General features: G+C 43.0%; 1 long non-coding RNA gene across 2 annotated transcripts; it reads right to left on the reverse strand.

The window, feature by feature from the left end:
* Positions 1–3,268: 3,268 nt before the first annotated feature.
* On the reverse strand, positions 3,269–24,013 carry LOC141577947 (uncharacterized). 2 transcript variants are annotated; one of them, XR_012507619.1, is made up of 4 exons: positions 23,724–24,013; positions 17,283–17,472; positions 14,917–16,610; positions 3,269–14,771 (listed from the first exon to the last, which is right to left on the reverse strand). It is a non-coding gene; the product is annotated as an uncharacterized LOC141577947 (long non-coding RNA). The 2 variants fall into 2 exon arrangements; XR_012507618.1 differs by having other exon boundaries at positions 3,269–16,610.
* Positions 24,014–25,454: the final 1,441 nt, after the last annotated feature.

Raw genomic sequence — 25,454 nt, forward strand, 5'->3', positions numbered from 1 at the left:
CTTCAAATTGAAATTAAGAAATGTTTTGAAGCATAGTCATTTGATAATAATTTGCTTCAAAATAAGCAGCATGCTTCTTTCTAATGGGACCCACATCCCTTAACATGTGACTCAACAGTGTGGTAAATGAAAAAACAAAGTGCTCTCAAAAATAGTCCCCGATATATTCCAGTCTGCAGTTGTGGTTGTGGTTCTTTGTTATTTGGGTCCCCACTTTACGGCTGCAGTTGCAAACCCCAACATTTTCTTCTTCATTGCAACAGTGACAAAAGGCTGAGCGGGAGAAGCTGGGCTTCTGCCAAGAACCTACCCTCGACTTCAGTGTGTTTCAGCTTTCAAGACCTGATTGTTTTCTCCTCTCTCCCAGGGACCACTAGCTACCTTATTACCAGGAAGAATGACCCTTTGACAGCACCACTGCAACCCAGAATCTCCACCAAATTGCAACCTTAGAGCTGGCAATGGCATTGAAAAACTAATCAAGATCAGAAGGTCAGAAAGACAAGTGCATTAGTACATATATAGTCTCCAAGTTACTTGGCAATTTTCGTGGCTTGCAAAAAATCATTTTTAAAGTTTCTTTTGACATATTTATTGCCTTTTTGCTCACAATCTTTACACTACTGGTATCAAGGATTCCACCCTATGAGAATATAGCCTTATTCCATTCGCTTTCCATTTCATAAAATGTTGAGCTAGAAGCAACCTCCTCCTCTCTCAAACAATCACTATTATTCTCTGACTCAGTTTTTATTATTAGCAAAATACCAATTAGATCAGCTATTTACTAAAAAAAAATTCCATAAACAGCTGAAACTAAAAGGCTTGGTTATTAACAGTGAAGGCAGATAAATAATAAACTAAAATAAATGGCTGGCTTGCTATTTAAGCTTCTTGACAACTTGGATTAATCTAGCTTTAAACTGCCTTTTGCCATTATACCTAACTGATTAATAAAACAGTGCAAGATAGAGTTTCTTTTTTAAGATCTACATCAACCAGTAATTAATTGCTTAACTTCTTCAAAGTAACTTGAACTTTCAATAATAATAATAATAAATTACAGCAACCATTTATCAAGTGTCTGCTACAGGTCAGATACTTTACATGCATTATTTCTAACCTTTTCCACAACCCATCTGGGCAAAGTATTAATATACCCATTTTACAGAAAAGGAAACACACTCAGAGATTTTAAGTGACCCAGGGGACAACACAATCTCATTTCTGCCAAATTCCTTCATTGTTTCAGTTTACAATGTGTCAAATGACTTGTCAGTTTAGTCATGCAAGTGTTTTAGCTGATTTATTCACTGACTGCACCGGTGTAATTCACTCATTGTCTTAGACTTGGGGAGATACAGCTTGACACTGACATGTTAAATGTCAGTGAAATAATGGCATGTGGACTGGCTCATGTCATCTGAAAGATTCTGTTCACAAGGGCTCCAGCATCAAACTGGTTTTAATAATTAAATCGATAGACATTTCCTAGAGCAAGAAGCAGTGGCTACATTCTGTAAGTTTGTTGTGTGCTACCAAATCTTGTGTGCAAAATCAAATTGCCATCCTCAAGGTTAAAGAGGATCCACTGTCTTAGTCTAAAAGAAAGAAGCGGCATCATTGAGTTACTGATCTGGTTCCAAGAGCAGCATTGAATTCAAATGGATGATCATTCTGCAGCTTTCCTTGCTGTCCCTTACAACTTTCCCTACTGTTTGATGATGAGTCAATAGACCAGAGGGTTGCAATGGTACTCCTTGTCTCCATTCTGTAATGGCAAAAGTTTTCATGCAAGTCACAGAACAAGAAGTCTCACGTTACCATTCAGGAATGGCATCTCTCTTTAAACTCTTCCCAGTGGCTTTTATGGCAATGAAGAAACCAAGGAGCATATTTTTCTTGCCATCTTACATGCTGTGTTTAGTCTTTATCTGGCAGCATGCCTGGAGTGTGAGGGTTGGTCTCCAGATAGATCTTTAAGTCTTTCTCCCTGCCAATTACCATCACTCAAATACCCTCATTATCAGTTGGTATCTTAAACTCTGGGTTACACCTCCTTTTTATTCCACTTCCAGAAATGGTGCTTCTAAAATAGATGCTTCTATTAATGATGCCACTCAGCTGACCATTTATGCCTGAAGATGGAGTTGAAAAGACAACAGTTTCAGAAAGAAAAGGTAAATAGTTCAATGATAAAATTTTTATATACAAAAGTGCATTATCTCTACCTAATGTGACATAAAACTTAATGCTCTACAAAGGAGCCGAAATCTCTAAAAGTAAAATGATTTGCATATATCAATTAGATTCTTTATTTTGCTTACATGATTTTTACGCCAAGCCTCACAGATGATTGTAGTATCTTTCTTCTCGGGTTTCCCTCATCCCACTCATTCTAACGAACATCTGATAACTTTCTCACTCCTGCAGTATTTCCACTTCTATTTCTTAAAGTCTTTCAAAGACATGAGCATAGAAAGAAAAGACTGAAAGGGAATCTAATAAAAGTCATATTTATGTTAAACTTTGTGGCAATACAGTCAGCCCTCTGTATCTGTGGGTTCCACATCTGAAAATTCAACCAACTATGGATAGAAAATATTCAGAAAAAAAATTTCCTGAGAGTTTCAAAAAGCAAAACTTGAATTTGCACCACACTGGCAACTGTTTACATTGTATTTACAGCTACCTACATAGCATTTACATTGTATTATGTATTATAAGTGATCTAGAGAGGATTTAAAGTGTGAGGGAGAATGTGTGTAGATTATATGCAAATACTACACCATTTTATGTAAAGGACTTGAGCGTCCTCAGGTTTTGGTATCCACAGGGGTCCTGGAACCAATCTCCCATGGATACTGAGGGACAACTGTATATTCGTGTATATATGGGAAAAATACTTCATATAGGCCAAAGGGAGAAATAAATCATTTCCATTCTGTTTGGCAGTCTCACAGAGAGCTTCCAGAAGCTGGCATTTGAGTCGACTCTTGAACTTGATCCAGTAGTGGGCCAAGACATCCCTAACTTAGATAATAGAATAAGCAAAGCTACAGGAGAGGGAAATAGGAAATCTTGGTGCCTGATGAGTTGTCCAGGGGGGTTTGAGTATCAGTGTGTAGAGGGTTTTGTAAGGTGGAATAATTCAAGATGGTAGTGTTGTGGCAAAGTGTGTTACAGCTCAGTGCTACAGCTCAGTGTTATAGCTCAGTTGTGACAGCAACCTGGATCCAGGCGAGAGACCAAGCAGCACTCAGAGGGCTGAAGAACTCAGGTTTATTAAGTCAGGTTTATTACGCCAGCGGGCCCAGAGGAGTTAACACTCCAAGCTCTGGACCCCATCTGTAGATTTACACAGGCTTTTATAGGCTACCAGTCTAGATTTCGCAACATTTTGTAACATCATATGCAAATAAGATATAACAAAGGTGACTAATTAGGAACAAGCTTTGTAGAAGTGGACCAATCAGGAGTGAGGGAAATGGACCAATCAGGAGTTAGTTCAGGGAACCAATAGAATCTTAGGGATAAGTTCCGCTTTCCTAGAAGTAAGCCATTTCAGAGTTTAAAAAGTGAGATAATGTCGCAGGGCCAGGGAACCGAATGGTGCTGGCAGGAGGGTAGTGGCCCTGCCTGGGGGTCCTGCCGTCTTTTTCATCGGGCTTCCCACCTCAGTAGAAAGTCATCTTGGGCTTTATTCTGTCAGCAAACAGGAGATACTGGCAGCTTGAAGTAATACTATCTCTGATAAAGCTCACTTTATTTGCTCAAACAAACTTTAATCAACTAATCAATGCCTTGTTAAGATGGCATAATCCATTTGCCAGCTCTCCATCCAATGTGTGCTACTGGAGCTGCCTGCAGCTTTACAGCCACGAATGAGTGACCATGTTGGTCTTGAACCACCGGACTTTAAAATGTAAATCTGAAAGAGGAGGGGAGTACCTCACCTTCTTCTAGTCTGGAATGAGAACCAGGCTTGGGTACAATAACTGGGGGCTAACTGACTGGCAGTCAGAAAAAGACTTCAGAAACAAAAAAGGAGATGTCTTCTGGAATGCCCCTTCCAGGTTGTTCCCAAAACAGTTCTCATTGTTCTTCCTTTCTCTACCTCTTCCTCCCTCTCATTTTCTCCCTAAAAGAAGGAAAAATGGTGGAAGATCTATGTCTATCTGAAAAAGAGCTACCCTTTTTCCTCCATTACTATCCCTACAAAGGTACCAGAGGGTAGAGAAGCCAACTGCGTTTAGTCAGATGGAATGCTTGACATACATGAGGTGTGTACCACAGATAGTTCATTCTACATGGCAGAAATTGGACATGGGCTGTATGATTTGACGTTAATGTGTCACATATAGTGGCATGTGGCATTCCATGGAGCACCCCACACATTGTTGCCAGAGTTTCTGGTGCAGTTAGCTTGACTATTTCCTGTCTACTCCATCCCCATGTGCAATGCTTGATGCCTGAGGTCTTCCATCACCTCTTATTTAAAATACTGCAAGAATGTCCCAGCTGGTGGTGGTGGTGATGACAACAATGAGATAGTTAACTTTTATTGAGTAGGGCAGGATTTTTTGGGCATTCAGTTTTTAAACTTTATTTTTAAATAATTTCAAACTTCTGGAAACTTTACAAGATACTTAGACTCAGCCGCTCAATAATTCAAATACTCCCCAACCTCTATTACCAACTTCCTAACTGCTCTTTCCCTGCTAACTCTGAGGCTTGGAAGAATCCACACATCTCACTCCTTTGATGAAATGGCTGAGCACTTCTGGAGAAAAGTACACGATGATGCAGATGGTTGTCACCACACATCACCCTTGGCAAGGTTCATCCATCTTTTAACTTGATCCTGTGTGGCTTCCAGTCCCACTGCCCTCACACAGGGATTCTAAACTTCTTCCTCTCCCTTTGTGTTCCTTCCCCATGGCCACGCCCCCTTCTCTGGGTGCCTTCTACCACCTGAACAATCCAGGCTCTCAGGCAGAACCCACATTATCTTCTGGGCCCCACACCTCTATTTACTCCATGTGTACCCCAGACTTTCCTTCCTTTCTTCTTCTCTCAATGAAGAGGTGACTTTTAACTTTTATAAAAACCATCTTATTCTCTGGATCCCAGCTTCTACTACAACCTTACTCCAATAAATTATATCTTCTTCCTTCTATATCCTTGCTCTCTCAGTTAGTCTATATATCTTCTCTTTTACTGCTTTCTTTTCAGCCACATAAATAAGCTCAGTTCTCTCTTATCTTTAGAAGTAAAACATCCCTTGATCCTACGTCTTCCTTTTATCAATTGCCATATTGTTTCAGTTTTTCCCATGCATGAGATTCTTGAAATTAGTTTTCAATTACACTGACTCCACTTTCTCACCTTCCTTTCACTCCTCAAACCATTTCAGTTTGCCCTCTACCTCTAACATTGCACTGAAACTACCTTCCCCAGGGCCACCCATGGCCTTTTTTTTTTTTTTTTAATTGTACGATTCCATTTATGTGATGTACTTAGAGTAGTCAAACCCATAGAAACAGAAAGTAGAATGCTGGTCTCCAGGGGCCTGTGGGAGGGGGAATGGGGAGTTTCATGAGTACAGTTTCTGTTTGGGATGATGAAAAAATTCTAGAAATGGGATGTGGGTGATGGTTGCACAATAATGTGGATGTACCTAATACAACTGTACACTTAAAAATGGTCAAGATGTTAACTTTTATAATTTTTTATTGAAGTATAGTTGGTTTACAATGTTGTGTCAACTTCTGGTGTACAGCATGATTCAGTCATACATGTACAAACATACATTCATTTTCATATTCTTTTTCATTATACATTATAAGATATTGAATATAGTTCCCTGTGCTATACAGAAGAAACTTGTTGTTTGTCTATTTTATATATAGTAGTTAGTCTCTGCAAATCTCAAACTCCCGATTTATCCCTTCCCACTCCATTTCCTCCCTGGTAACCGTAAGTTTGTTTTCTATGTCTGTGAGATTGTTTCTGTTTTGTAAATAAGTTCATTTGTGTCTTTCATGACCTGTTAGTTGCTAAATCCAATGGACACTTTCCAGGTCTTACCTTTTTAAATTGTTCCCTCCCTTTCATCTTGTTTTCCCTTCAAAAATATTTATGAGACGTTGAGGATGCCTAGTGAACCAAATTCCTACCTGGCCCTGTCCTTATGGAATGGTGCAGTCCAGCCGGTGAAACAGGCATTAACCAAATAATTACATGATGAATTATTAACTGGAAATGTGATAATGCTACAAAGAAAATTTAAGTGGTATTATAAGAATAGAGAATCTAGCCTAATCTAGAGGGGAAATGGGCAAAAGAAACAGCCCCATGGAAATGGCATTTCAACAGAGATCTGCAGAATGAATAGCAGTTCACCCAGTTAGAGATGGGGGCTGGTGGAGAAGGGAAGAGCCTTCCAAGACATGGAAGCAACCAGAATGTCCACCAACAGATGAATGGGTAAATAAGATGTGGTATATATACAGTGGAATATTACTTGGCCATAAAAAAGAATGCAGTATTGCTATTCACAGCAACATGAATGAACCTTGAGATTATCATACTGAGTGAAGTAAGGCAAACAGAGAAACACAAATATATGATATAATTTATGTGTAGAATCTTAAAAAATAATACAAATGAACTTATTTGCAAAACAGAAACAGACTCACAGACATAGAAAACAAACTTTTGGTTACCAAAGGGGTAAGAGGGTGGGGAGGGATGAATTAGGAATGTGGATTAACAGATACATGCCACTATTTATAAAATAGATCAACAACAAGGATTTACTGTATAGCACAGGGAACTATATTCAGTATCTTGTAATAGCCTATAATGGAAAATAATCAGAAAAAAAATATATGTATGTGTATCTGAATCACTTTTTTGTACACCTGAAACAAACACTTTGTACATTAACTATACTTCAATTTAAAAAAGAGAGAGAGAGACTAAAAATAAATTTCAACTCATATTGCAAAAAAAAAAAAAAAAGAATCTAGTTTCTCTGGCTCCCATTCTAGTGGTCTTCCCATTATCTGTTATCAAACAACCCAAGAAAATACTTAGTTAATAACCTGCAGGCAAAATGTATGCAACATAGGTCTTTTGTAAAGGTGGAATGCTCAAAGATAAGTACACAGGTCCAGACACATGACTGAAGTGACCTAAAAGCTATAGAACAAATTGGGAAGCTATACTAATACTGAGTTTAGATAACGTGATTAATAAAAGTGAAAGGTGGCTAAATTTCATGGATTATTCATATATGGTCCTGTCCAAGCTAGAAGGGAGGGTAGGGTGTTGACTAGTCCATTAATTTAAAAAATAATAATAATAGTGGCAACTGGTCTTTGTTGAATCCTCACCATGAGTCAAACTCTAAGATAAATTCCTTCATGCATTCACTCATTTGACCATCACATCATAGCCTGATGAGAGGTTTAGAAGTGTTAGTTGTCACCTAAGGTCACATAATTGGTGGCTGAGCCAGCATTTAGATCCAGGCAATCTTCCTGTAAAGGTTTGTTTTAAACCACTGTGCTCTCCTGCCTTTGTTAGTTAAATTTGTCTATCCTCTGCACTAAGGCAGCTTTGACTGCTGGCTTTTTCTCTTTGCTGACCTCTTTTTAAAATTTTAAAAGGGGAAGGGTTATTCCTCAAAGTTATCCCCAATTGATAGAAAATAAAGGAAATGAACTATTATTTCTTTCCCAACCCCTTCTTTGAGTCCGAAAGAAAAATATTTAAGTGGATAAAATTATTTAATTGAAGATAAAATATGTTCATTTATAAGCCAGGCTTCATTACATTTTCTTTTTTATAAAAAAAAGAATATATAACTGTGCCTTATCTTTTATTTGTCTGTATTTCCCTCTATTGTTTGGCATCACTGCTATCTCAGATTATAAACTCTAGATGGCAGTGATCAAGTTAAGGTTTGTGCAGTGTCTGAACAATGGTATATATATTGCAGAATACAGAACAAACACCATTTGTAATTATAATAAGGGTAAGTTCTGGAAGAGGTAAACAAGGGTATAAAATTCATCTTCCGTATGGTTATTATTCCATTTATATGAGAAGTCCACTAAATTCACTGAACCATATCAGGCCACATCTGTTTGAAAACCTACCAGTTTTTATGAACATTAAATAAAAATGGTTAGATTTAATGACCATTGATCATATTCATGCAAAAACAATGAAAACAGAAATGCAGCAGAAAGGAGGCCACACTGATCAAGAAAGGAGTCGTAAGTGCTAGCAAGTTCAGTGTTTGATTTTTCATATTTTCGGAAATCAAATATCTGCTGCTTAGGCTCCAGAACTTTCTCTAACTGGAGGGCACATTTTGTTTCAGTGTTGTTTTCTTTCTTGCTTAAGTATTAACCTCAGTAGCACAGACTCAGAAAAGAGTCCGCACGTATTTACACATAAGCTTTACTCACACAAGTTAGGTTTTTGAACCTTAAGAGAAACCGCTCGGATGAACAGTTTCACCACAAGGAGAAGCAATGAATGACAGCCCTGAAACGGAATGAAGTTGGAGCCGGGGGTGGGGGCAGGGAGAGGCAGACAAGAAGTGAAAGAAAGTTCTCCTCGCTGCATTTTACAGGTGAAGCCAATTCCACTTGGATCAGACCTTCCAAGTTAGCATGACAGAGGGTAAAGAGAGGTGGAGAGGAAACTTTGAGTGACATTTTTGACAGCAAGGGACAGAAATAACCGTCTTTCAGAAGAGGCTATCATAAATACAAGATCACCATAGGCATGAATAGGATCCCCCTTCATGGAGGAAAGATGGCACAAGTGTAGGGGTCGAGGTGGGCTGCGCAGAAGAGGCAGGCGGGAAGGCTACCCAGTGCTGAGGTCAGGGGACTCTCAGATCCATTTAAATATCCCTAGTGAGCATTTGGGGAGATTTTTTTGAGGCACTTCCCTCAGTTATTCCTATTTATATCTGTTTCTAGCATGGTTGAGCTGATGCATAACCAATAAATAGACAAGGTTAGGATTTCTGTTAACACAAAAGTTTGTCTTGGTGCCTGTACTGAGATCCATTTATCCGTCAGGCAGAGGATAGAGCTGGTTCTTGCCTGATCAATACAGACATCACAGATCAACAACAAATCTTCATATTGCCAAACAGACCAGTCAATACCTTATTATTATTTAACAAGAATTTCATTGTCAGTGTGCTGGGAAGAAAAATATTAGTGGAAAACTCTGCATGTAGTATTATAAATACTGCTCTCAGATAAAGGGCAGAAGATGGGAAACACCGTATTATACAACAAATTGGCCTCAAGAGCTTTGGGAGCTTGTCAGAAGCCAGAGCTAACTGGTGATATGAGTTGGGCTGGACAGTAGCCATCTTTAGACCTACCTCCAGTTCTTGTTGCAAAGAGAAGAGGGGTTGATCCAGTTGTCCCAAAAGCCTACCTTTCAGCTCCGAAATCCTTGACAAATAAACATTCTATTTTGAATTTTCATTAGGTTAAGGATTTAACAATCAGCTGAAACAGGATGACTAACCCGTAACATGTTCCAGAAAAATAAGAAATGACATGTTGAAGAACATTTAAATTGAACAAAACAGACTTGTGCGTGTGCCACTATTGATATACAAATGTTGGATGTGTTTTACTGTATCTACCGAGTATGATTGATAGGTGATGCATCCATTTCAAGGTTTGTGAATTTAAGTAAATTGTTGTCAGTGGTATCGCTTCTTTAAAAAAAAAAATGATATCCTTACAGAGAATAGACACATTGAGACAGGTTGTACATAAAGCATCAATTTACCACAAATATTCACTTACAATTGTGTAAAAGTGTATATCTATGTGTATATATACATATATACGTATATATAGTCGGGAGTTTTTCAGAAAATTTGGGGAGCATTTTTCAGATTGATTTATTCTTTTTAGAATGTTTAGCGTTTCTGTTTTGAAAACAACTTGTCTTCCTTTTCAAAATGTATGTGCTAAGCTGGCTCTGATGTCAGAGTGAGCTATTTTCACAGGATGGGGGCGGGCAGTCCCCCCTCAACAATTCTTTTCAGAACAGAAGCCAGTGGTGGGAACGATGGCTGCGCTCACACAGTCTCACACCCTCAGCTCCTGTCCCGAAGCACCGTACAGCCCGCCACCGCAGACTCAGGACGAGGGTGAGAGGATGCAGTTTGTCTTTTACTGCAATGTTAAGTCCTTGTTTGCACCCTTTCCCTTTCTACACTGCCTCTTTCTTCCTCCACCTTGCATTAAATGTCCTCCCTTTGGGACTAAAACATGGGTAAGTCTTGTGCAGAAAAAGAAAAAGAAGCCAAGAGGCAGAAAACTTGTTTTCTCATCTCTCTCCCACTGCTGTTTTCCTTTCCCCTCTCGTTTCTGTCAGTATCTCACTTAGGCTGTGTTTATTTAAATCCTCTTTATATCCAGGATATTTTAGGTTTCCAATATTTTTACACTGAATAAAGATAGCTTTAAGTTTTTTAAATGTCTATCACAAGTATTTTACAGATAAGTTCAATTTAAAACATAAATGAGTATCAAGTGGAAAAAGCACAAACATAGATTTTTCTTCACAAAACTGATAGGCATCTGCTTTTACCTTAAAAGAGATCTTTCAAATTTATAATGGAGGTCACTAGAAGTAAGTCCATATTTCACAAGATTGACTGAAAAAAAAAAAAAAAAAAGGAATGGATTTGATGGGAGCCCACCCTGGGTCTAATTCAGAAGTTTCCATTTATGTCATGTCAGATTTGGGGAGACAGAACCCTCACTGAATGCACTGGTCTGACTGTCTCTAAGCTTGATACCCAGGGTTCATGCCTGCAGTTCCTGGCACACTCATAAATATTCATACCTCTACTAATAATTTGCAAGCCAAATTCATTTGGCTTTTTTCACCCCATCAATCTTATAATTAATAAGGGTGGTGCTCTTATTTCACTTTCCTCCAAAAGAAAAGATAAATGAAATAAAGAGTCATCCTGTAAATTTAAATAGGAGTGCCTCTCACTGATTAAAAGCTGATGTTATCATATAATGGTGGAAGGAGAGGCTTCAGTTACTTCTCTCACTGCTGGCTGGAGGGGGCGACGGGCACTGGCAGTGGTGGGGGAGGCAAATGAGAGCCAAGGAAGCATCTCCAGATGTGGCAGCATTAGCCTTGCTCTGAGGAGCTTTGTTATCTATTAAAATAAATGCATTGGAGAACTTTGAGATAGTATGTTGAAAGTGCGCTGTAGGGTGTTTATTTATAAATTGCACTCTTACCTACCGTTGAGGTGGATGGACATTAAGTATAGCATGCAAATATCCAGAGGATTAGACTCGAAACTGTCTATAGGTTGTGGCTGCAGTTTAGAAATTTAGAGACATTTTAGAAAGTTGTCAAAATTTAGTCATTATTGTGTCTTGAAAGTGCCTGCCTTTGAATGAGCCTGAGAGCTGCATTTCTAAATCTAATTGTAAAGATGTGGTCTCCACCGAAACATTAAAGGAGGCATACATCACAAAATGACTTTGCAAATAAATCATGGTCCATAGGACATGGTGTAAAATGTCCACTCCCATTGGATTTTCTAAGGTTGTTGAAAGCAAAGCAGGAAAATCAAATTGAATATAATTTAGAAATAAAATTTTGATAATTGAGCTAAGTAACTTGAACTTGTCAATCACCTGTGACCTTATTCTATTTACACTTTTCACTCGAACATTCAGAAGCCCTAAGGCCAATAGATAAGCTTCAAGTACAAACAACTGGCTTGGCTCCGTGGGGTGGGCAGCGGACCCCTCTGAGATGACGATTCACTCTGTGTTAGAACCAGAGGCCTGGATACGTGAGGAAGCAGAAGCAGCTGCACTTTGTAGTCAGGTATTTGCCTCTAACTTTCCTTAAGGGGAACTTGCTTTAAGGCTGTAATACTCAGGGGGAGGGTGTGGCTCCGTGGTAGAGCGTGCGCTCAGCAAGCACGAGGTCCGGGGTTCAATCTCCAGTACCCCTGTTACACAAGTAAGTAAACCTACTTACCCCTACAAATAAAAATTTTAAGCAAAGATTCAGTACTGTGCTATTTTTGTGTTTCAGTCAGTTTTAGGAGCTCTTGTCACTTGATTCTCTGTATCAGGCCCCTCCCCCTTTTATTTAGTGAAGACAGTGTAAGGGGACACTGGGCACTCTTAACGTTCTTTATCCTTAAAGCTTGTACTTAAGCGTCTTGTTCCATAAAAGCACGTCGTGTTCAGGTCAGTCCTTTTAAAAATGTTGAAGCATTAAGTTTACAGCTTAATTTTTATACCTTAATTCTGTGTGAATATAATTATACATTTGATTTACAGCAAAAAAAATTTTTTTTTGCTTTTCTCTATCGCTCTTTAAAATAGGGGAGTCAATGAGAGGGAAGCAAGCCTAATTTAACGGAGTCTCCTTATGTTTCCTCAGACCTAAGGCAGTCTTGCTTCCGGGGTGACGCTGGCGGACAGAGCCCGCAGACTCTGCACAAGCCTCAGGCTCGGAGAGCAAGACAGCTTTGTAAGGTGTCCTCAGCATGTTTGGGATTGGGATTCTTACTCTGTCCGGGTTTCTTCCTGTAGAGTATGGGGGGTTACTGGCTCTCTACCAAGCCCTCGTCAACCTTGTTTGGCTGGGGTTGGGCCGGGGGGATCTTGGAAAACTCACTGTTGGGTAATAGTCTCTCTCCTCTCTTCCCCCAACGACTTTGCAAAAGCAGAATTAGATCCACCTAAAGCTTGTGGGGAATTTTGAGGACTTTGCTATCACTCTTCTAAGTCATCAAAACATGACACAGGGGTTTTCCTGTAGGGGAGCTGCTGAAGGGATGACAGAGGGTTCATCCGTGAGGGGTAGGAGGGGTGGGGGCTCTGACAGTCACTCTTTCTCTGATTTCAAAGCTGTTCCTGGAGCTAGAGGTGAGCCTTCCATCCCTGGGACCATCTGCAGTCTTGCTGCCCTGGTGCCCCCATCAGAGCAGAGGCTGCTGGAGCGGGCAGTGCTCAGGCCCTGCCCTGCCACCTCTAGCTTTAAAGGGCGCTGCAGGCTGAGTGCTTAACAAGTTGGGGTTTGGCTCTTCTGGTCACAGACTTCCTCGTTCGCCAGCGTGGGACCCCGGCAGTCACACTGTGGTGGACAGGAAGTGCCCGCCCTGCCTGCTTCTCCAGGTTCTGGGAGTGGTTGGGACCTGAGGACTCCATCTCTCCCTAATAACCTTCCCAGCAGCTGGGGGAGAGGTGAAAAGTGCCCCTCTTACCTAGCGTCCCTCCCCCGCTGCAGGTGGGTGTCCCAGGGCGGCCCAGAGCAGCAGGGGCCTCACTCCCCATGACACCCCAAGATCTTGTGGGGCACCAGCTGTGCTCTTCCTCAGCCAGAGGGGCCTGAGGGGGATTGCAAATATGTCTTTATTTCAATGTTTTTCCTTTCTCTTTTTTGAAGACTGGCTGCAGAGGTGAGAGAGAGAACAGGGTAGGATTGGGTCAGAGAAGAGGACTCAATTCTCTCTGTTACAGAACTTTGTGGCTGTTCTGTACACATGTGCCTAGGTTGCCTCGGGGTGTGTGTGTGTGTGTGTGTGTGTGTGTGTGTGTGTGTAACAGAGAGAAGGAGGGAGGAGAGAGAGAGAAAGAGAGAGAGATACAAGGCTAAAGAATTGTAAATCAGGTTGGTCTGTGGAACACAAGTCAGAGGTGTACCAGATCCAGCTACCCTGGCCTCACCTTGCAGGTCTAGAATAGACATCTATAGCTCTGAGTTCATTTAACCCTTTTTGTTCATCAATCCCAAGATCTTTCTTTTTTCCCCCAGGACCCAGAGAGAGAGGCTGGTGGGGAAAGTGGGGCTGGAGGGGCCATCAGCAGAGGCTCAGCCAAGAGAGCTGGTCTCCCCAGATGCCTGTCGGGGCTCCCCGGTGCTCAGGCGCCCTGGCCTGCGGGGCTGCCTGCCTTCGAGTCCTTCATCCAGGCGAGAATTGGAGGCTTTCCTTTTACCAATTCAACTTGTTTTCTGTAAAAATGGGAACTATGAATCATGTTGATTATTTTTGTTTTTTAAAGTCACATTAGCCTGAGATTATGTTTACCAGGCAAAGTGAAATGGAGCAGTAGGAAGAGTTGGGATAATTGCAGATAAAAACTACCACAAATGATAATTTGTGCTAGAGTGAAGATGGGCTCCTTTTGGACAGCGACTTGGACCGGCTGTGTATTTGGATAGAAACAACCCTACCTATATATTACTGTGTGGGGGCACCCAGGCTCATCAATATCTTAAACATCCCAACTCTGTTGGATTTCAAAAGGTGGATGGTTGACACAGACCAAGAGCCTGCTTCTGTGTGAGTGTGTTTTGGAGAAATACTTTGGACCTAATAGATCTGCCTTGAATACACAAAGACATACAAAATAGAGGAGGAGGAAAGATGAGGAGGAAAGGGGAAAGGGAGCCACAAAAGTAAAAAAAGAGAAAAGGAAGTGGGTGTGGAGATGGAGGAGAGGGAGGAGGACTAGCGAGGAGGGAGACGGGGAGGGAGACAGAGACAGATTTTCACACGTGCAGACCAAGGGCTTTGAAGCCCTCGACCCCGACCCCCAAACCCAAGTGCATCTCACAAAACAGGTTCGGCTCGTATTTCAGGCCATCTCCCAGCCCCGCGTCCGCGCTCCCGGGGGCCCTAATTCACTCCTGGCCTCGCCAAACAATGACATTCGAACCTGGGAAAATAATTGCATTAGAGCAGATTACTTATAACCGATAGTTACCCGTCTTTTTCTGTTCGACAAAAGTCTATTAAACTCAGCACAGCCATTACCAGCTGAGCTCTAGAGCGCGCCTTCATTAAGAAAATTAAAATCATACTTTTGAATCTAAGCACAGCCCGTACAGGTCTCCAGAGCCCGTGTCAAGCCCCGACGTCTGCGTAAACCCGATTTTCCCGCGAATCCATCTCGGCTCTTTGGATACCGTGGGTCAGGGTGAAGAGATTGAGTGCGATGACAATTCCTGGAAGATAGGGATGTCTGCGCTCCAGAAGTACCATCTTTCTTCCCAGCCCCACACCCCCTCCCATCCCCCGCCGCCTCCCTCCAGGAATCTTTTCTCAGGCGCTTTCCAGTTAAAGGCACCACACCTGTGCAGGCGTGGCCCAGGACTGGGGAACCGGCGGGGCGGGGGACCGGGAGAGGCATGGGATCGGTCCCCCGAAGCCGCGTGGGTGAACAGCCCCAGCTGACGTCTGCGGACAGACGCCCGCTCCCAGTGCACGTGTCACACACTCACACACGCACGCACGGTCACCCTAGTGCAGGGGGACACTGTCCCCTCCGTTGCATTTTACATTTGCTCCAGGACCCTCGTGGCCTGTGAGCCTTTTGTCCACACAGGCACGGAAGTCTGGCCCCGGGACTGAGCAGGCAGCTGCATGTGCCTCGGATAGGGACCCTCTCTCCCTTTGGCCTGGTCTTCAGCCTCTGGGGGCCTAGTGGGGGTTTCCTCTTGGGTTTGGCAGGAGCCTCAGTTCGAGGTACCCCTTGGAGATTCTGGGGAAAATCGGCCCAGCTCCTCGCCTGTCCTGCACCCCAGCGAGGGGAGGAGGGAACAGGTGGGGAGCGCGGGAGGGGGGCCGGGGGGCGGGGTGGGAGGGAGAGCGACACCCCTCTCCCTTCCCGTGGTGGCCTCAGGGTAGCCGCTCCCAATGCTCCAGCTGAGGTGGGAGCTCCAACTCCACTTTCAACTGGAAACATTACCAGACAGGAGAGCTGTCTGCTCGATTTCGGAGGGGGCGCGTTTGCATTGATTTTCTGTGGCATCTGGAAATGGGCAGGGTCCGAAGAATAATTTTTAGCACAGTTTATTTTTTGTTGTTCACCAGCGCCCTTCGTTTCAGCATCGTGCTTTTAAAAATGTTAACTACTCTGTATTTCTCTGAAAAGTCTGCCCAACTCAAGGCTCCAAAGGAAAACAAAACGGCGTTGGTATTTTTTCGGGGTGTCTTTTCCTAGGGCTCTGGGAGCAGAGATGCACTGTTTCCATTTTTGTCAGAATGCCCAGTAATAGAGTTCTCACCCCTCTTTATGTCTAATGAGGGCTTTGAGGTTTATTAGGGGAAAATGGCACACACTCCCTCAGCACTCAAATACAGGATTAGGTGGAGCTTACTTGAAAGTGTATAATATTGTTGTCCCTTGGCAAGTGTCTAATTCTCTTTCCCATAATTTCTGTTTAACACAAAATCCTACAAAATTCAAGTGATGAAAGTCAGCGAATAGATGTGGACAACCAAACATCTTTTTACATCTCCACAGCTTTCAACGTGCTAAACTGGTGGGTATTAAAAATCTTTTTTTTTTTTTCAGGGAAAAAGAAAATAAAACAAGTTCACCGTCACTGTTGCTGTTAGTGTTTTCTTCTCATCAAATGCAGACACATCATTAGATTTCTTTTTCCTTTGTAGCAAAGGATGAGGAAATCAGAAATGAATAGCAGCCTTTTAACAGCAGCAAATCCAGGACTTTTGAGATGGTTTTCTTTGCTTCTGTTTTCCCTTCCTTGCCCTTCAAGCAAAACAAAAACAAAGATAAAAAGGAAGAAACACCATTCCTAGTGGAGAGTTTATCTTGTTGCCACAATAAAGGGGTGGAGACAGTTAACAGCTATTTGAGATGATAATGCTTAGTGATCCCATTCATTTAATCATAATCTTCAAGTGGTTTAAGATGAATGGCAAGAGGTGTTTTTGGTCTCTTCCTAAGGACCTTTGCATTAATTTACTTAGAACATTGACCAGACTGTCAATGTCTCCAAATTTCATTAAGTTGAACTGAGACAAATACAATTAGATTTTCGTATTCTCTTTCTCTGTGAGAATATCTCCTGGAATTATTTTTATTTGGATTTGACTGCAATGAGGGACACTTCCTTCCTTTTCTTTATTATAGGTAGAGAGAAATAGATATATAAAATATGTGTGTCACAGGTGCACATATATACATATGTATTTGAATGAACCAATATTGTTTGCAGATAACTTCCCTTTCCCTTCTGAGCTTAATGAAGACCTTTCAAAAGTCAACTCCAGTGGCAGGAGGCAGATTCTGCCTCACCCAGACCAGGATTTCTGTTTAAAGTAAGTTTGAATGCACTGAACTTCTTCAAAACAGACCAAAATAATAATAATAATAATAATAATAATGAGAACAACCTGGAGTATAAATATTTAACTTTACCTCAGTCGTCACAATAGCCCCAGAAATTCTTCAAACACAACCTGACTGAGGCATCACTTCACTGGCGCGAGACGGGGCTGCCTCTGCCTTGCCCTGGGAGCTCCGCTCCTTCCCTGACGTCCCCGGGTCCCCGTCCCGGTCCGGAGCGGCCCCAAAGAGGAGGGTTGGAGAAGGCGTGACGCGGGGATTTCTAGGGAGAAGCGAGGCAAGAAGATTTTTAAACTCCAAGGTCCTGATCCTCTGGCTAGGCAGGAACGTCAAGAGCCCCACCTTTCCCCTGCCGTCCTCCCTGCACGGTGTCCCTTCGCCCGCGCCTCCTTTCTCAGAGCTGTATTCGCCCCAATCCCGCAACCCAGCACCTTAAGAAAGCAACCCCCCCCAAACTCCCTACAAACTAAAGTCGTTCCGCACTGCTGGCTGACACTCTTTCTGCTGGGTCTAGCTGTGGTCGGAAGGCTTTCCGCGTAAGGGCTGCCCCGCCAGTGCCTTTCCCTGGAGGAGAAGCTGGCGGCGGTGGCAGGTCGGCCGGCCCGAGGTTGTCCCGGCTCCTGCTACCTGCACGCCCTCGCTTTACTGTGGTCAGAATCCCTGAAAGACTCACTGGGACGCCGAGAAAGCGCCTCCATGCACCGAAACGGTTGAAAAATAACCCTAACACCCTCAAATAGTAGCAGTCGCACATTTTGCATTGCCGTGAAGCACCCAGGTCAGATCAAGTGTCAAAGACGGTGGTGGTTTATTTTGGTGCATTTCAGCTCCCCTTTCCGTTTCCAGCAAAATTGAGAACACGGGCGAAGAAAGAACAGGGGCTTCGGGGCGGGGGGGGGGGGGGACGTGCGTGTGTGTGTGTGTGTGTGTGTGTGTGTGTGTGTAGGTAGGTAGGTAGGTAGGTAGGTAGGTAGGTAGGTAGGTAGGTATGGTGCCAACTTTTAAGCACATTCTCTATTTAAAAACAAAAACAAAACCCAGACAGGGGCCAGTATTTCTTTGCGGTGCAGGAAAGGGTCATTCAAGACAAGGAACTGTCTGAATTCTGAAAGCGATTTCGCGGGACTTTACTGAAATACTAAGAGTTCCCTGGGAGCTTAATTTTGCGAGGCTGTAAAATGTTGTTTTGTATTGGCTTTTTCCCCCCATCAGATACCCATTTTTTAAAAACTTCTACGGCAGCTATTAAAAACACTTCCTTGGACTCGAAATCTACAGCTCAGCAGAAACAAACAAGCCCCAGCAAAAACCCAGAGAATAAAGAGATTTAGAAGGAGAAAATGTGTCCTTTTCTTAGTCATTTGATAGTTTATTCCCCGGAGGCCAAGTGAAGATGGGGGTTCGTATTTTATTATTTTATTATTCGTATTTTATTAGTATTTTATCATTTATTTATTTAAGTGTTCAGCCTTGACAAACTATTCCCCTGCCGCGGGGTTCTGCTGCAGAACCGAGGTGGGGGCGGAGGAAGGAGTCAGTCAAGGAGGGCGGGGGGCGCAGAAAAACACAATTTGCTTCTCAGGGGGCTGACCCGCAGCGGTCTACTCCGCTGGCCAGCAGGGGGCGCTCTGATGTTATCTCTGGACGAGACAACCGAGCCGCTCCAAGCCGAAGACAGGCTTTGCAGTTTTACGCAGCTGCAAAAGGAAGGGGGGGGGGGGGGGGTGTAGCTCCTAAATCCTCAACAGCTATTCCACTTGGGTTATTTACCCTCTGTTCAGCATCATACGTCCGTCTCACTTTACCTACCCAGCCCGCTTATAATGCACCCACCATCAACTTCTTTTCGTCTGCATCTATGCAGCACATGTATGATCTCTCTCCCTAGCCTTGAAATATACATTAATGCAACTTATTAAAAGCGACGATGAATAGTCAACATTTTTTTCGCCTGTTAGTTCCGCTGATTCAAGCAGGATTTATTTGCAGATCTCACATCCCGGAACCATAATGCGTGATTTTTTCCCCTTAAATAAAATTGGTCAAATGTTGACAACCTTTAAGCCAATCTAACACTCAAGATTAGTGATGGGAAACTAATGAGAAAATATCAGATCGCCCGGCCTGAGGGCTGCCAATTAAATCTTCGCTGATTGAAAAATAAAAGCGGACTTGGGGTGTGAGCCCAGCTCAACTTCAACTATTAATTTAACATTGCCGGGGTCCGTGCCTTCTCTCCTCTAAACTGCTTCTCCTAATAGAGCTTCTTCCTCTCTCATCCCTCAACCTAAAAGCCAAATGTTATTTCGCCGAATATTTCAAGAGGTCCAAATCAGGATGATCATTTCTTACACGGTAAATATTAGGCCTTTAAGCAATATGATTTAACTAATTAGAAAATTTACATCATTAAGTCTCAGGGAGAGAAAAAAAAAGAAACAAATCTGCCAGTCATTTTAAAGGAGACAGGCACTACTGAAGTGTGAAGAAATCGGCTCTAATTCAAAAAGGCAATCGGGCAGAAAAAGCCCTCAACATTACCCTGCTAGTTATTAATCAGAAAAGGCTCTCTCTCCTCCCCACTCCCCCTCCTCTCTTAGCACTGAGTTTAAGTTCGTTTTTTTGCCAGTGGCCCATGTCATATTTATATTGAGGTTTTGTCTGCTAAAGGATTGAGATCTGAAAATGTTTCCATATGAAGAAAACAGAATCCTCAAAGGGAAAAATGTTCACAGAATCACCTTTCTTCCAGACAAGTAAATCTATTGTGATAAACAATTCTCACTCCTTCTTTATTTTTGATTCATTCTTCTGGGGTTTTTGTTTTTGTTTTTTTTTTTTTCTTCTTCTTCTTCCCATTAAGTTCCTATTTTGAAACCTGCTTGGTGAGAACTAGATAAAGTCTTTGTGTTCTGCTCCCCTCCCCCTCCTTGCTTGCACCCCTCCTTCCACCAAGGCGAGAAACTTAGACTGAAAGCAGAAAAGTACAAATACATTAACAAAGCCCCACTTGCTTGATAAAAAGGCCATGGTCTAGGCTTACATGTCAGGAATCTAAGGGAAGGGGGATCAATCCCATGGGTCTACGGACTAAAGATGATGAACTAGAAATTTCCCCCACTGATGTGTAATATTTGATAGAGTGTGTGTGGTTAAAGTGAATAGGAAAGGCAGGCAGGTGAGAATTATTTTAAAGTGCATCGTGATGTTGTGTGGCTTTTTCTCTCATCCCTCCCCTTCTCTATTCAAGCTTAAAACAGCAGCCTCATTATATCTAGGTGCCCCTTCCCACCATACTCTTACTTAAGCCCTTGGTGCACCACACACATAGCCCTTTTCCCTGGTCTTCTCATTCCCAGCAAATTAACTGAAGAGGGAGCTGCAAAGGAACTTAGTAAGTAGTTCCATTTGGAAACTCAGGCCCTTCCTGACATCTCTGAGGACTTATTCTTAGATCCTGGGTTAAAAAAAAATTAATAGCAAGCCTAAGGTATTCAATTTCCCTTCAATATTATTTCTTTTTAAATTACAAAACGGTCCCAAAGGCTCATTTTTCTGCCTTGCCCTATTCTGTTCTTACTAGGTACCATTCCAGCCTCACTTTCTTATCCTCCTCTCGGCTTTACAATCTAAAAGTTTCACTACCTTGCTTCCCACCAAGTCCCTGGGCCTGGAATTCTCAAGTCTTTGGGCTTCTGCGGGCCTGGAGCAGCCCTCCAACGTTAGTCCAATGCCATTCTTCACCCTACCAGATTTCAACTTTGCAGGAGAGAGCAGTAGCAGACCTGGGCTATTAACACACCACAGTTAATTCTCTGCGGGAACTTTTACTAGGTGGGACGTGTGGAAGGAGAAAACATCTGTAAACAGTGAGCACTCTGGAGGGTGGGGAGTGAGTTCCGACATAGAGGCCAGAACACATGATATATGGCAGAATTTGTGAAAGCACCAGTTCAGAGTTCAATTTTGGTGAAATCAGGAAAGGAAAGAGAAAAGAGGGGACATTGGGAAGAATGCACCCCAAATTTAGCTTTCTTTCTGACCTTCATGGAGCTGATGGGAGTCCAACGTGCTCCTCTATGAGAAAGATGAGAGCAAAATGGACACTTCTGTCACCTTCAGGAGGCAGGACACAGAGAGGTGAAAATATAGAAGACAATGGCCTCTGGCGCTGGAGGGCCCCCGGCGGGCTCCCCACCCTTTGCCCCATCCCTCTGCAACCCTCCTTACCTTTGTTGCTTAGATTTGATCTGACACACTGGGTGTTCCTGGGCTGGGTTCTTTGAGAGGAAAAAGACCCCGAGAATCAACCGGTCTCCTGCATCTACCCCGAAGCCAAGAAGCATTACAATGAAATTTACAGCACCTTTAACAACTCGCAAGTAAAGCATTAAAGTTCTCTTTAATTGAGAAAATATTGATTTTTAAGTCTAGAAAAAGCGAAATCGTAATTTAGCTGCAAACTTTCAGGCGAGAATATAGCATATTATGTCGCCGTATTACCGGTCCACCCTTTATACCTCTGCAACCTCACATCTTTAATTGCATTACTTTATGAAGTGATAAAGACAAAAGATAACCCGACTTAAGCAAACGCTATAAAAGAAAAAAGAAAAAGAAAAAAGAAAAAAGAGGACTTAGAGTAATTTCCTTTTCCAATTTTTAATAAAAGAATTGTCTCCCCTCCTTTTTTTTCTTTTGAAGCAGAAAAAAAAATGCCCAAAGGGGAGGAAAGAAATAAAAAGAACGGAAAACCACAGACCAGTCTAAAAGCAACTCACATTAGCAAATCCGTTGATATTCTTTACCAATGGAGAAATGAAGCCAACACATTTAGAGAAAATGCATTCACAGGCAAAACTGCATCCTCCTTTAAAGGAAACAAACCTGGGTCTATTTTCTTACTTTACTCCCTCATCCTTTTTGGGGGGCGGGGGGGCCAGAATCCATTGGTGGATATGGAAGGGAAAGAAAATCAGGCTTTCTATGTTATTTCTGTATCGGTTTTTGGTATTATAGAGGAGTAAAGAAGTTTTTGTGTGGTGGTTTTTCATTGATCAGTCACTCTGAGCTAATGTAATTATCCTCATCAATAGGAGGCTGCAGAGAGAATCATTATGTGGGTGACATTGATAAATGATCGCCCAGGAACGGCCCTCTCGCGGGCAACCCCCACATCTGACCCTCCCACACACACAATGTAGTCATAGAAACACCTAGAGAACCTCGGGCACCGCCGCGGAAGGGGCAAGAGAGGGAAGAAAAGCCTCGGGGGCCGGGGTGGGGGCGGGGGCGAAGGGGGGCGGCCGGTCCCAGATCCAAACCAGTTCTGGCGACAAAAACTGCCAACGGCGGGGACAGAGGAGGGCGTCGCGGGCGGGAGAAACCCCCTTCCCAGCAGCAGACCCTCGCGCAGTTGCTCACAACAAAGTGAAAATCCGCCCTCCAGACGGACCCATTCCTCCACACCTTTACCATGTGCGACCTCACTACCAACAACATCTGATGTTTGCCGAGACACACGTTCAAATAGGTTTCTTCAAATGAGCTAAATAATTAAGTTACAAAACCTGTAAGCATCTCATTCTCACGAAGGACCCTCCCCTCGACTGCCCCCGTACAAAAAACCCCAAACAACAAGCAAACCAAACCCACAGATCCATCTGAACAAAGACGGCAGCTGGGCGACCCCCCCCACCACGGCGTTCCCCCCAGTTATTTACTGGGCGACCCCTTCCTTTCTCTTCACCTCCTAACCTAGTGCCTCTGATTATGAGATAATGGATTTTGCGATTGTTCCTGTCAGGGAAAAAAAATCCCCACCGAACCCCACGTTTTCATCTTTTGACTGTTTTATTTAAGCCAATGGGAAAGTATTGAGAGCAGTAATTGATTCATAATGATCCATAAATCGATGTCGGAGAGCTGGGGGTGGGGGTGGAGGTGTATGAAGAGTAAGGGCGGGGGGGGGGATACTGTTTATTTATTTTATTTCTAAAGCTTCAGCTAAAGTAGCTTTGACACTGTTGGGGCTGGAGGGGAGGAGCTGTTGGGCTCTGCTGGATCATCCATCATCGCTGTCACCCAGAGTCTGCCCCGAGGAGCCGTAGACGCAATCTCCCTTCTGTCTCTACACCGAAACTATTAATATTAAAACCTCCCTTCAAACACTGCCCCGACGGTCTCCATTCTCATCACCATCTGACCGGCCTCCCCCATCAGGCCCGCGCTTCGCCTGCGCCGCCGCAGCCTGCTCCCAGCCCGGCCCCGACGGAGGGAGCGCCACGCCCGCGCGCGCCGCCCCGAGTCGATTACAGCGGCGGCTAAGTGCCCCTACTCCCCACCCCACCACAACACCCGTCGACTTGGAGCACGTCTGTCTACCTCTAAAACACACACACACGCAAAGGGAAGGCCAGGTGAGGGCGGGGGCAGCCCCTTGCACGCGCCCTGCCCTCGCCCAGGCTCCGGCCCTGCCTCCTCCCAGGCCGCCGCCGGCACGTTCGCACCCACCCTGCTCCGTGGGCGGCGGGGCGCAGTGGCTGCGAAGCCAGGGCCACTCGGCACGTCCAGACACCCAGACACCGGCCCTTCTAACACAGTGGCAACTTGCAGCGGAGGTCCAGGCTCCTTATCAAATGGCTGGCCTGCAAGACTAATGGGAACTTGTGGAGGATCCCTGTCCGGTCCCTTTGAAGGAAGGGCCCTCCTCTGACAGCTGCTAGAGATATTAGCCACATTTCCCTTCCCAAATCTGCTCCGGGTTAACAGGCCTACGGGGGCGGGAGGGGGCCGGGAGGCCAGGAGGATCCTGACAGACTCTTCTCGGCAATTCTAAGCAGGGTGAGCTGGGGTGAGTGGGGGGCGCTGACCTGGGGGGTGGGAGGAAGAAGGGGTGGATGAAGACACAGACTTTCCTGGTCTTTTCTCTTTTTCCTTTCAAATGTGGCTTCTTCCTCAATTCCCAACCTTAACAGATGGCGACTGCAGTTCTCTCAGAATTTCTTAAAGAAAGGGAAACCTTTGGAATTTATTTCTGCTTTTGCTTTTCCATATAAATAAAAAAGTGTTTTTATATTACTCTTGTTTTGGAGAACATAAGCAATTTTATTCAGATTACAGTATTTCCTTTAACACTATATGGTTGTCAAAACACCATTCCCAGTTTCTTTGCTTTTGACAGCTGAGTCTTTCTTAAATATACCCAAATCGGAACTCTTTATACTAAATAGTAAACCCGAGATAGGAGCAAGTGCCTTCCGAGGTGGTATAAAAAAAGCATTATAAAAATTGGACAACCCTACCACCTCTCTGTCTTAGCATTGGGAGGGGGAGGGGAAGCAAGGAAATGCAAACAAATATTATTACAATTATTACTCATCTCCACATATTTAAGAAAGTTAAGGTTAATATGATAGGATGTGAAGTTGTTAAAGAAATTAATCCTGAGGTGATTTTAGCCATTAAAACCAAAGGTAGAGAGTTCTGGGGTCTAAACTGTAATGAAATAGCTTAATAATAATTTCACCGAACACTTTCTAAACATGAGCCAACTACAAAGTAAACCCTTCAGCATTTACTGAGAGGAAACGAAGAAAAACTTTGCCAAAAATGTTTTTCAGCTGATGTGAGAGTTAATTTATAAATGGGGAACTTGTCAAAATTTACTTTAAAGCATTTAAAGTGAAAAATACAGGTATTTAAATTTTGCAAAAAGATGCTGTGTGAAATGGGGTAACAAAAATAAGGAAGAAGCTCTCTCTCTTCCAAGTGGCACAGAACTTCTCCATTAATAGTTTGTATCAGAAGTGTTATTTCTATGTTTAAATGGCAGAAGACTAATTAAACTAATAAATGTATTCAATTAAAATTCTACCTAAAAATAGTACAAAACAACAATGGAAGTTTATTTCCTTGTTCCTTTGTATACAACTTCTATTCTTTTTTTTTTTTTTTTTTTTTTTGCAATGGGCAGATGAATCACAAATAAAATACAAACTGGGATTTCTGAGATAGTGAACTATTTCCCTATCAAGCTGACATCACACAACTAAGCTGAAATTTATGATAGTATCCTTTCTGAACATCGGATTCAAAGTTTGGGTTTACAAAATTCCAGGACAGTATATTTATTTGAAAAATTGAGGGGGGCATGCAAATTCCTCACACCTTTTTTCACTTTGCACACTTTAGCAGGCATTGTTTGGGCAATATCAGTAAGCTAAAATTTCCACGAATGTTGCG

The sequence above is a fragment of the Camelus bactrianus genome, chromosome 6, assembly GCF_048773025.1.
Source record: "Camelus bactrianus isolate YW-2024 breed Bactrian camel chromosome 6, ASM4877302v1, whole genome shotgun sequence".
In the NCBI taxonomy this organism is placed as follows: Eukaryota; Metazoa; Chordata; class Mammalia; order Artiodactyla; family Camelidae; genus Camelus; species Camelus bactrianus.